Genomic DNA, 13541 nt, shown 5'->3' with positions numbered 1-13541 from the left:
TGCCCCTTTTTAACTTTGAGCACCCGCCCCTTTAAACCTCTCTGCACGTCCCTGCACGTTGTAGGCACTATGAATGATACTTTGTCAAATTAAAAATATGTTCATTACAAAATATGTACGTATCTTTATTTTTTGTTAATTGCTTTTTTTTTCTATTGGTCTAACATAAGGCTATACTTGTTTTAGTAAACTAGTATAATATTTTGTTTAAATTTGTGGAAATAGAGAGCTGAATACATACACACATGACTGTAACGAACACCAAAAACCACATAAAACTTTAGGAAGTCTCGCGGTTCCACATTTCAAGCAAAATCGCCTCGTTGCTTGCACTGAACGTAGATCAGCAGTTGTAAAAATCACACACATACGTCAGCAGAATTACATCAGCAGCTGCGCATGTAAATATAAACAAATACTCCAGATTTTGTACAGTATGTATTAGCATTACGGAAAATAATGTTTGCCACTTCATGAAACCTGCAACACTGTGCAGGCTAGAAATATTATTTCTAATTGTCGAAATTAAAACACAGACGGTTAAATATTGTAAGATAAGTACCTACATGATAAATGTTACCGTCTCTGGTCATCCAGTTTGAATTTGCTCAGAAACACCGCTGCAATATGGCGGCGACGAACTCGCGTCTCATAAGGGTGTAGTGATTCGTAGTGCCAGCAGGTGGGGCTATTGCCTTTGGCTTCAAACGCACTTTTACTAGATTTTGGGTATGAATACTTTTTGTGTGCCTTGAATTAATGTCGTCCTTGAATTCTCACATTTTTCTTTTTTTATATTTTCTTTTATTTTGTCATAACCCTAATAATTTTGAGTTTATGCAAATATGACACACTTCTATGTATCAATCTAAATGTACACAAAGTTACTGTTAGACACAGACCTCACCAAATGGTGTTTCGCTATACGAGATACTCTGCCAGGTCTTTACTGCTGCTTGTTTCGCAGTCTTGCTGTGTTCACTTTGTGTCTTCAATAACTGAAATGCATCCTTTGTTAGGTTGAGATGAAGTGACTGACTTGGTCATTTAAAAACATCACACTTCTTTGGTAGCTTTTGGGTTTCTTTTGTAGTATGCTTCGGATCATTATCTGTTTGCACTGCTCACAGGGTCAGTGTGATCAGCTTTGCAGCATTCGACTGAATCTGAACAGAGTAAAGCCGTGAACAATTGAGAATTCATGCCGCTCCTATCAGCGGTCACATCATCAATAAACAGTGTACCCAATTCTATCACCAGCCATGCCATAAAACTGTCCACCACAGCAAACGTATGATATGGTATGCTTCAGATCTCTTCTAATCATTCGTAGTTGGTTTCATCTATTCACTTTTTTCCCCCAAACTGCAGTTTCTTTTAGTGTCTTTTTTTCCTGGTAAAATCTATTCTGGCCTTGTTTTTGAGTGGAGCCATGAGTTTGCACCTTGTTGTAAACCATTTTTATTTACATTCATGAAGGTCTCTCTCGTAGACATCAACAATGGCTCGGCTACATCCTCATTAGCGTCACTTGGCAAAATGCTGTGACGTTGTTTTTCTTAACCAAGCAAATGATTCAGGGTCATCCACTTTAGTTTTTTTCTGTGGCACTTTTTTTGTTGTTGTGGAGTTCGTCAGTCCATTCATTTTTAATGGTAAATCCTCATGACTGATAACATGCTGCTCATGGGGGGATTACAAAACTATGTGGTTGAAATTGACATGAACACACTTCAAGAAACTCAAAAAGTAAGACACCAGGCTTATGCTTATCAAAATCCACAACTATCTATGCTTACACTACTGGCACATCATACAACTGACTTCACAGCGAGTGTCTGACTGTCTGCTGTCTTGATTGTCCTTTCAGTTCACAGTGGAGGCACCTGGAGTGACAATAATGCGTCAGACCAATCGTTTCTTCGTCTTTGGGCACCCTTCTGGCAAAGTAAGTATCACCTGATTGGATCAGTTTGATGAGGTTTGGTTTATATCTCTCTAACACTGACCCTCTGCTGATAACAGGTGACCCTTCGAGACTTGCGCACATTTAGGACACAAAAGTTTGACGCATTTCCTGGCGGCCTGTCAGACTTTGATGTTCAGGAAACCTTTTGGCTGTGAGTGGGTTCTCCAGCCGAGGGCTGAATGAACGTTTCCTGATGGTGTATGACCTCCGCATGATGCGAGCTGCAACCCCCCTTTGGGTGCATGTGGATCCTTTCTTCGTGCGCTTCCTTCCTACCTACACGTCACGGCTCGCAATCATCTCACAGACAGGTATGAAGCTGGCTTCAGGATTCTTTAGTCCAGTTTTCTGTAGCATAGTCTTACTATGTTTGGCCAATAAATGTGACATACAAAATCTTTGTGTGATTTGTGGCTTTGCTATAACTGCCTGCATTCTGTGTCTTTTTCCAGGTGAGTGTCAGTTCTGTGAGCCCACTGGCCTCGCCAACATGGTGGATATTTTCCATGTCAACACAAACGGCCACTTTCTCACAAGTTTTGAGGTCTCATCCAGCAAACAAGCCTTAGCCTTTGGAGATTCGGGGGGATGTGTGCGTCTCTGGTCTGATACTCGGGACGTTATGTTTAACGTCTACTTCAGAGAGCCCTGCGTTGTGGATGCACAGCCTCAGCTGGCCTGGAATCATAACCTGCAGCCCTGCTCTCCCATCCCCACTGCCCAGGCTACACCCAGCTCAAGGTAACACAATCACTAACGAGACTGAAGAGTTTGCATTAGAGCGTTCATAAATATTGTTTTCAGATTCAATAAAAGTTTGTAAGATAATGTCGAGTCTTCCCCAGTTGATATAAATGGTTAGAGTCTCATGTAGTTCCCATTAAAGGTTTCCATCTAAAACATGTTTCTTTTCAACAGGTGGGCTCCTGGGATGGACCCAGAAATCCCACAAACTATTGAAACTGTTGGCTTCAACAGTTATGTGGAAAATCCTTCCGCCTGCCCCTGTAACCAGGTATGTGAAAAACTTATTGCTCTTTTAAACTGTAATTTTTACAATATTGTAATAAATTTACAAAAAAAGTTAAACCCATCTCCACGTGGTGTATTTTAAGTTTTTTTTCCTGTTTGTTGTTTGCAGATCCCTGCAAATAAAGAAGGGTCACCTGGTTATTACAACCACATCCCTGAATCTCCAACAGAGAGTGATGAAGAGCCGCTCCTTCACACTGTTCCCGAAAAGTACAGAAAGGTTGGACTTGCTATGTTTCACCCTGGTTTGCATAGAGATACCGTTAAATATGATATGTAACAATTTCTAGAGTGTTGCTACAAGCTTTGATTTCCCAAACACGTGACGAAGATGTGTTTGTTATGCTTCAGGTGACAATTAAATACTCTAAACGTGGACGGGAAGATTTTGACTTCAAACATTACAACAGGACGTTGTTTGCTGGCCTGGAGCCGCAGATTCCCAACGCCTACTGTAACTGCATGATCCAGGTAAGAAGCTGAAGGTTCACAATGTGTACATTTAATTTTTAATATGAGACAATTTGTCAAATGTTCCATGGGTCTTTTATGTTTGCATCTTAGGTGTTATACTTCCTGGAGCCAGTTCGCTGCCTTGTTCAGAATCATTTGTGCCACAAGGAGTTTTGTTTGGCTTGTGAACTCGGCTTCCTCTTCCACATGTTGGATTTGTCACAAGGAGATCCATGTCAGGTAAGTTTCTTTCTTTCTTTGTTTTCAATCTGTTGGGGATTGCAAGGCTCTTACTTTGAAATCTCATTTTGTTGTGACTGCCCAAAGTAACCTCTAATGTCTTCTTCCTTAAGGCCAGCAACTTCCTCAGAGCACTTCGAAACGTCCCTGAAGCCAAAGAGATGGGCCTGATCCTCTCAAACTGTGAGGAGACGATAGGAACAGTCGAGCTAGGTCGCTTAATCCAGAGATGGAATCACTTCATCCTCTACCAGCTCTTCCAGGAGACACAGGAGCAGGAGGATCCACAGGCCTACAGGACGACCAGGAGCAGGTAAAACACATCGTTGTTGACCTGCATTCTTACTGGACACTGTCTTATCATTATGTTTGTTTATAAATGCAGAGTTTTCCTTCTGGTTTCTGAAATTGTGATTTGTGTTTGTGTTGCAGTTCTCTGGGCTCCTCTGGCGACTCTGTCATTAGAGAGCTGTTTTGTTCTGAAGTTGAGAACCGCAGCCTGTGTCTCTGTGGCATAGAAACAGTCCACTCCTCTCTCATGTTGCTGTTCAACATGCATTACCCCGACTCTCAAGGTGAGTCTGAGAGCACTGAGAGCATGGATATCTGTGACTGTGAATTACTCTGTCTTTGAAACTTGAACTATTAATGATTACATAATGGTTTGAATTAATTTAGTTTTTGAATGAGCAGAGGGAAATATCTGCTTGATTTGATGTATACACTGATATTCATTGTACTTTGACACTTCAGGAGAAAGAATAAAGGAGCACGACTTTGCTGAGATCCTGAAGAAAAGCATCTGCCTGCAGCAGAGATCTCACACATGGTGTGGAAACTGTGACAAGCATCAGCCCACAGTGAGTTACAGCTTTCATTCACTCATAATGACAATTCATTTATGGTTGATTGTTACCTGTTGTGCAGGGTAATCATTTCTTTGTGTTACACTGTAGGTGCAGACCCGCAACATTCGACGTCTCCCAGATGTTTTGGTGATAAACTGTGAGGTGAACAGCAGCAAAGAGGCCGAATTCTGGAAGCTTCAGGCCGAGGTAAGCCACTGATTCACCGTGTTTAAATACAGTTAAAAGAAAGTAATGATTTATCTGTTCATTATTCACATGATTGCCCATGTTTCTGTTTTTATAGTACGCCTTCAACAAATCCATGCAGAAGACAGATCAGGATCAGCGTCACGTGTGGATCCCCGCCACTCTCAAGATGTCCCTCAGCAAAAGTCAGAGACTGGAGATCAGCAGCTGGCCTGAGGGCGAGGAGGTGAGGACTTTAGATTTTCAGCTGATCTTTGCACTTGAAGAAATAACTGAGTAACTTTTCATTACCGAGTTAAAATTTCACTTCAAAATTAAAACCATATTTCCAGGAGCAATATTTTTAAAACATTATTACACTAATCTGAAGCATTGTAGATATTGAACTATAGGTTGGTTTTAGTGTTTTTGTTTCTGTAACACATGAATTTCTCAACTTTGTGAAATAAAAAAGTTTATCTTACAATTATTTGCACTTTCTGTTACTAGTTAAGTGCTGCTGAACAGGCGGAGGGAGCTTCTCTGTATGACTTGGTGGCCACGGTGCCGCACATCCTGGACGCTGGCGCGGGTGGTAATCTGGTCGCACACATCAAAGTGGGTGAGACCTACCACCAAAGAAAAGAGGTGAGTGACGCTTAGATAAGAAAATTTGACATCTGCTGACTACAAAAAGTTTCATTTTTAACATTCAAAATGATTTTATTATTTCAGGGAGTCTCTCGCCAGCAGTGGTACCTCTTCAATGACTTCCTCATTGAGCCGATTGAGAAGGTAAGGATCCTAGATAAGATTCCTGCTTGTTTATTCATGCTAACTTTAATGTGTGCAGTCATTTAAAAATGTTTCTCCTTTTGTTTTCAGACTGAGGCTGCACAGTTTGATGTGAGCTGGAAAGTGCCAGCCATCCTGTGTTACGCCAAGAGAAACTACCACATCAAATACGACCTCCGCAGTGAGTGTCAGCACAATCAGTCTGAAGTCAAATCCGACTTATATCGGACTGAGAAGCAGAGCAAGACAGACGCCACTTTCATCCCACTCACAGTCAGTGAGATGCCGCAGGCTGGTGACCTGGTGGGGCTGGACGCTGAGTTTGTAAAGCTCAGTGAGGTAAGTCTGGCTATGATACCATCATTTATTATAATATAGGATCAAAAACAATTTTAAATATTCCTAGTACATATTTTCAGTAGTTCAGCTAATCTGACTCAAGTATTTAAAACAAATTTGACCCCTGAATGTGTGCGTTTGCAGGAGGAAGCAGTGCTGCATAGCGACGGCACCAAATCGACCATCACGCCCAGTCAGATGTCTGTGGCCAGGATCACCTGTGTGAGGGGTCAGGGGCCCAACGAGGGGGTCCCCTTCATCGATGACTACATCTCCACTCAGGAGCAGGTGAGAAGCTGCAGAGAGAAAAGACCACGATGACCTAAAAGAATGAATATATAATGTTTCAAGGATCCACCCGCTAACTTGTCAATTTGTTCTTCCAGGTGGTCGACTATTTGACAAAATACTCTGGAATCGAACCTGGAGACCTGGATGCCACAGTATCCTCTAAGCACGTGACCACGCTGAAGTCGACCTACCTGAAGCTACGCTTCCTCATCGATGCAGGAGTTCGCTTCGTCGGCCACGGCCTGCAGAATGACTTTCGTGTCATTAATTTAGTGGTACGTTATTTCATCAGTTTTAAATTTCAAATTAGTTCATATAGTTTAAAGATGTGATTTTTTTTATAGATGTGCTTTGATTTTAATGTTTTTTATTTTCTGTTTCTTAAGGTTCCCAAAGATCAAGTTATCGACACCGTGCACCTCTTCCGATTGCCCTACAAGAGGATGATTTCTCTGAAATTCCTTGCTTGGTATTTTCTTGGTAAGTTAGTAGAAACAAAAAAACAAAATCAAATCCAAATAATCCAAATATGAGTCTGTAATAGAATTAAATCACATTATTACAGTGAGAGGGATTAGGATCCAAATATGTAAACTGGATAATCCGCTCATGTTACCGAAGTCAGTATAGTTCATGATGTTTTAGTTGTCATCAAACTCATCTTGGAATTAAATCTGAACAACAAAGTATTTAGAGGCTTTTTTGAGTTCATGCACTAAAGAGTACGTGTCAATTCCTCATATCCACACTGTAATCTGAAGCTGAACACTTTCATTTTAATCATTCCTGACCTTTTTTTCATGTCCACAGGCCTCAACATCCAGGGAGAAACCCACGACAGCACGGAGGACTCATGCACGGCCCTGAAGCTTTACAGGAAGTACCTGGAGCTGTATCAGGAAGGAGGGAATCATTACGTGATGAAGGTGCTCTACGAAGTCTACGACAAAGGCTTCCAGCTGAACTGGAAAGTCCCGGATTCGGACATGAGATAGTCCGTCTGAGTGGACTGAATGCACTCTCCATTCATCCACAGGTGCTGCTGTGCTTCCCTCTGTGATGGGACTGTGAGCAACACCATGACCTGAGGATGCTCGGGCTGCTTATTTTGTATCATATTTTATAGTTATTTGCTTTGAGTCAGTGACTCAGTTGTTTTTATCATATCTAAATGTAAGCTTTTTATTTCAGAGAGGTTTACAGGGGGGAAAGTGATCATTCAAAATATGAATTTGAAGCATTTTGTTTTTGTTTTTAAAAAAGGAAAAAGTCAAAATTGTTGCATGTAAATGAAGTCATCCTGAGCACTGTAAAATGTTTGTTGTTTGATACCAGGAAGTGGAGAATGTGCACGAATCCATGAAAATCTTGATTAAAACAGATTCCAACCACAATGAATTTAGTTAGTTTTTTTTCACCAGATTCTGTGAAATCTGTTGCACTGTTCATTTTCCAGCTAACTTTTTGCAGCTTTCTCAGAATTCAGATCAACGTTCAATTTTTCAAAAGCTGTTATTTCTCTTCTATAAATGACACATTTAGCAAGTTTGAAAAAATTGTCCTCAATATTTCACCTCGACATCTTTAAAATGCTCTAACTGGTAAGGACTGTGCTTCAAGTGCAGCATTTACAGCCACCACCAAAAGTAGTAATATACTTTAATTAGACGTGCTTCATTTAATAAAGCTTTAAGTCACATTTATTTTGCTTTGAGTCAGTGACTCAGTTGTTTTTATCATATCTAAATGTAAGCTTTTTATATCAGAGAGGTTTACAGGGGGGAAAGTGATCATTCAAAATATGAATTTGAACCTTTTTTTTTTAAATTTTTTTATTTTTTATTTTTTATTTTTAAAGAAAAAAACAAAATTGTTGCATGTAAATGAAGTCATCCTGAGCACTGTGTTACGATCCAATGTTGTCAGTGTTTTGTGTTAGGCGTGACTGTTATGTGTTTCCTGTTTTACTTTGAAGGTCTGTCTTATCTCAGTGTGTTCAGTTTACGCTTCCTTGTCTCGTCAGTTCTGATTTGCCCCAGCTGTGTTTCCCTCCTGTTGTCCATTCCCTGATTGCTCCCTCTATGTATTTAAGCCCTGTGTTTCAGTTTTGTCAGGATCTCCCCGTTTGTAAATAGTTTGTTGTAGTGATGGCCAAATGAAGCTTTCCGAAGCACTGAAGCTTGTATTGAAAAACGGTTCATTACTCGAAGCTTTTCAACACAGTCCTCTCCGGTGACATCTGGTGGTGAAAATTTTGAAGAGCAGCTTGAATCTGCAAAATAAAACGGACTGCTCAATCATCACTGCTCACTCAAGAGTGGAGTTCTCTCTGATATTGGGCCACCGTTCCGTTGCTTTGAACATGTAATTGGTTTTGTTTTCTCGATTGGGGGGCTGAAAAAAATGTAATGCGTATTTGCGTAATACATTTTGATCAATAAACTTTCCCTATTTAAACATGCACTATGGTGTGGCCTTTCTTTGCTCATAACTCCTTGATGTTGGTAAATACAATAAGTGAGCAATATATATAATATACATATGAGAATGCACAGCACATTATGGAGTATGCCCCTGCTGTGAAGTCCTGCCTCCATCTACTTGTCGTTTAATCACTGGACAGCTGGACAGGTTCATACAAAATATTAGATTAGGCCAATTGTCCTATACATATTTTTGACCTAGGGGTGGGATTGATTGTGAACTGGAAAGGGAAAATGCTTAGGGCTGAGTACGGCTGCATCGTCACTGATTTGTAGAATCATTTTGATTCGATACAGGATCCGATTCAATTTGATTGGAATCTGGAAAGTTTTGCCTCAGTCAGAAATATTACAATTCTGATCATTTAACAGTATATATCCATAATTTCGTATCTATTAAAAGAAAGCTGACACATGTGAGACTTAATTAGAGATGTAAACAGAGAGTTATGAAACCTGCAGCTGCAGAAGCCAGCGAAAAAAAAAAGGCAAACACAGCGCGGACCCGAACTCAAAATCTGACTCTGACGCGTCGGGTCCGCGCTCTGTGTTTACGTTTGTATGCAGAATCCGTAAACCTGCTCCCAGTTACTGTTTTAGCTGTATGGTGTTTGACGACATGTTGTGAGGTTTAACCTGAGATGCTGGCGTTTCAGGCATAATAACGTTAATTTACAAATCGACACAGGATTGTAATGAATCAATATCACTTTATTCAATTTAGCATGGATTGTAATCAGAAAGGCGATAATCAAAACCCACCCCTAATCAAGAACTTGCAAAGTAAAAACATGATCTATGTCAGGTAGCCCTTTTGTTATTTACATTTAAAAAGAGGATTAGTGTTACTGTGCGCTGGCTGAGTCTGTTTCTTTTCTTAGAAATAGTTTCTCCTGCCCTGGAGAAAATCCACTTGCATGGAACAGAAGAGGCTGTGGAGTGCAGGAACTACACTGCAAGCTGGTAGATATGCAGGTATTCCTGGGTCCTGCAGACTATCACCTAAAAACAATAAACAAAATGATTTTCTAAACTGTGTAGCAATGTAATGTACGTATAGTGTCAAATACATTTTTGTAGTCTTCATTAGCTTTAATTCACATGGAAGTGTTCCTAAAGTCATATGCTGTAATGATATTTACATTATGAAAACATGATTTTGGACATTTCAAGTTTTTCACTTCGGCAGATAAAATGAATTGAGCAAAATCAACTCAAAATATTCCCACACGCCAGAACGTCCTCTCTTCCTCGCTGGCTCCATATCTGTCAGTGGAATGATCACCTCGTCGCTATCTGTCACCATCAACACACTCCACGAATCCCGTGGATGATTCACTTCCTTATATCCGTTTGAATCAGGTACCGAAGCAGTTACGTGCGTAATGAAGCTTCGGACGTCACTGGTCACGTGACTTTTGCCAAACGAAGCAAGCCTCGACACAGTGCTTCTGAACCAGTGTGTTGTTTTTTTCGACACACGCTCCGGAGCGTCAGCTTCAAGCGGGCCATCACTATGTTTGTTGTATATAGATGTAAATAGTTGTCGATACTGTTTTTACTCGGTAGCTGTAGGGGTGAGAAGCCATTTTTCTTTGGGAACCTTTTCTCCTGTTTTTGGTTAGGGAGGCAGGTAAGACACCTGTAATTTTCGTTTGGGGTTTTCTGTGAAGGTAAGCCAGCTGCATTTCATTTCTAGAGTTTTTGTTTGTTGTTTTGGCCATGCTCACCCTGACGCCTGCTACCTTTTGGGACTTGATAAATTGACTGGCTGTTGTGAAATCCGTGGTAGCTGTTTTTTGTTGGTTCGTCTTCCTTGAGAGCAGGGAGTGTGGGGGCATTTCTCCTTATTTTTATTTTCTTATGTTGCACGCCAGTTTTCCCTGGGCTGGGGTGTAACAACTGTAAAATGTTTGTTGTTTGATACCAGGAAGTGGAGAATGTGCACGAATCCATGAAAATCTTGATTAAAACAGATTCCAACCACAATGAATTTAGTTTGTTTTTTTTCACCAGATTCTGTGAAATCTGTTGCACTGTTCATTTTCCAGCTAACTTTTTGCAGCTTTCTCAGAATTCAGATCAACGTTCAATTTTTCAAAAGCTGTTATTTCTCTTCTATAAATGACACATTTAGCAAGTTTGAAAAAATTGTCCTCAATATTTCACCTCGACATCTTTAAAATGCTCTAACTGGTAAGGACTGTGCTTCAAGTGCAGCATTTACAGCCACCACCAAAAGTAGTAATTATACTTTAATACGATTGCTTCGATTTAATAAAGCCTTAAGGCAGCATTTGCAGATTTTTTGCATACAAGTAAAAGCTAACAACCTGATTACCCCACATACATATGTTTTATTTTTTTTCCTCAGAAGTACCACTGAGGTATTCTTTTGTAGCATTAGCAACAAAAACTTAATTTGAGCCTGAGAGGGTAAATAAATCTTTAAGCCAATTTGAAGTTTTTTTGATATAATGGTGCCCTCTGCTGGATGATCTGCACACTCTTACCGTTTCCACACAGTTTTTTTTTTTTTAAATTTTTTTATTATTATTTTTTTTTTTTTTTTTTTTGGCTTGTTTTGTTTTGGTAACCATAAAATTGTTCGAGCTCCTTGTCTGGCCTTACAACAACTCTACAAGTAAAACCAAACATACAGTTAGTAATGATCCAGGAGATATGTTAAAAATCTACACAACACAATGGATTTCGATGTTCCACGAAAGAATGTGTAAATCTACACAGTATAGTAATCCTGTTCAGCTGGATATGAGGAGGTCAGGGATGAATGTGTTGTGTAGTCTCAATGATGTTAAAGCAATACTGTGATCATAAAACTGATAACTGGGAGGCTTAAAAACGAGCTCTCAGAAATATTGTAACATCGAGTAAGTAAATGCATGTATTTGGAAACATATACTTCTAAAAATACTTTTATTGCACCATGTTCATTCACTCATGAGCTGCTGTAACATGAATCAAATGGCTGAATTTCCAACTCAGCATGCAGTCAAGTTCTATAGTCTTGCTAATGACCTACCAGGTGTGTTACGCGTCGGGAGTGAGAACTGGTTGTGCGACAGGGACATATGGAAAAGTTGCAGGACAGTGGCCCTCGAGGACTGGAGTTTGAGACCCCTGCCGTATGGTGTTCATGCAGTTTTCTACCCCACAGTTACAGCATGTCTGACTGCCTGTTCAGCATATGCAAAAATATATGATGAGTTTAAGCATGTGATGACAAACATTATGGTGTTTGTCATCACATGTCACATTTAAATCATTTGGAATGATTTAAATGTGACATGTTTAATCATTTGGAATAAACAAGAAACTAAAAACGTGTTGCTTCATCTTTTACCGTTATTATCATTATTATTATTATTGATCTTATTTTACATTTTTCATTGTTAGGCATTAGGTTTATTTTTTCCCCTTCCAACTTCTTTCCCTCTTCCATGTTACTGTGTCAGCTTGTCAGCATCTATTTGGGGTTGGGAGCGGAACAGAAAGTAAGGAAATCCAAAGTGCCATTTAAACCAGGAGAGGTTCTTATATTTCAGAAGAAGGGATTAATTCAAAAGAAATGAATTTACACAGGTGTTGTCGAGTTTGGTGGGCCACTCAAGCGGCCCTACTACGCACAAAAGAGAAGAACAAACGCATCGCAGATCGGCACCGGACCCGTTCCCTGTGCAACTGTGACTGAGCAAGAAGAGTGGTGGAGAAAAGAGGAGCTGTTTGTGTGTGGAAACCCCCTCCCCTGGACTCCGGCCCCTTTCACTCCTGGACCCTGGAACCCTGGCCCTTTCCCCCAAACACCTTTGTATATATATTGCACTGTGGCAGATCACTGTAAATAAATTCACTCTTGTTCGAAAGGAGTTTGTGGTCTGCGCTTGAGTCTGTCCCTCTACTCCTCTTCAGTTCGCCTCAACATAAGCTCATCATATTCTATGATTTACTCTCAGGTGTTTGACGAGGTTAATGGTGCTGTCACAACACCTCACTGTCTTGCCACATGTATCGCAAACCGCGTCTTAGCTGTTTGTGGAGGTAAAATACATCCACACATGACTCCGTTTATGCTCAGCCATTGCTGTGAGTGCGCACGCCAGAGGCTGTGACACGTTTATCCAGCCGTATTTCACGTATGACTAAGGCGTAAGAGGAAGTAGTTCCTTCCAATTTAGACGATCCGAATGATATAGTTTATTTCCACTGTTCCTGTTAATGAAACACTACAAATTTACCCCAAAGTACTAAAATATCGATATTTTAATATGAGAATCGATTCTAGAACATAAATTACTGGTATCGGAAGAATCGATGTTTCAATATCGATCCGCACACCACTATTAGGAACTTCGTCTGTGTGTCATTCCAATTCAGGTTTTTATTATTTTATTTTATTTATTTATTTATTGGTTTTAGGAATTTGGATTTTAGGATACTTCAAACAAATCTGCCAGATTAACAGGGTGTGTGAAGCTGGAGTTTGACACAAGATTGGTATTTTTAAAAGATTTAAATCACCAAATTCTGAATAAAAGTTTAACAAATTCAGGACATAATTAGTAATAGAAAGTAATAGAAAGCTAGTTGTATACATTATTAATCAGGATCAAAATTAAGGCATGTCAAAGCTATCCAAAAACATACCACATTAAATGCACAAAAGGCGCACAGAAAGCATACTTAGTTAATCTTTGAGTAGCCAGTAAAGATTACGAAGGTGCTAATTAGAATAACAGTTATCTGTTCTCCAAAGAAAAAAATAAATATGGGTAAAATTAACATGAGTATGAGAAATTTCAGCATTAAGATCTACCTAATGTGCAACAGTTCCCTGACATCTGTTTCATCTTTACAACACATGGCTATTTCACAAAATGCACAAAA

At 39.8% G+C, this 13541-nt stretch overlaps 1 pseudogene; it reads left to right on the top strand.

Annotated features, from left to right (window-relative positions):
• The first annotated feature begins 1665 nt into the window (after positions 1–1665).
• Positions 1666–7536, top strand: LOC121815619 (annotated as a pseudogene).
• Positions 7537–13541: the final 6005 nt, after the last annotated feature.

Source organism: Haplochromis burtoni, unplaced genomic scaffold (genome assembly GCF_018398535.1).
Source record: "Haplochromis burtoni strain Fernald_Lab_line unplaced genomic scaffold, NCSU_Asbu1 Contig_252, whole genome shotgun sequence".
Classification (NCBI taxonomy): domain Eukaryota; kingdom Metazoa; phylum Chordata; class Actinopteri; order Cichliformes; family Cichlidae; genus Haplochromis; species Haplochromis burtoni.
Note: the sequence above shows the minus strand (reverse complement) of the source record. Positions and strands in the feature narration are given on the sequence as shown.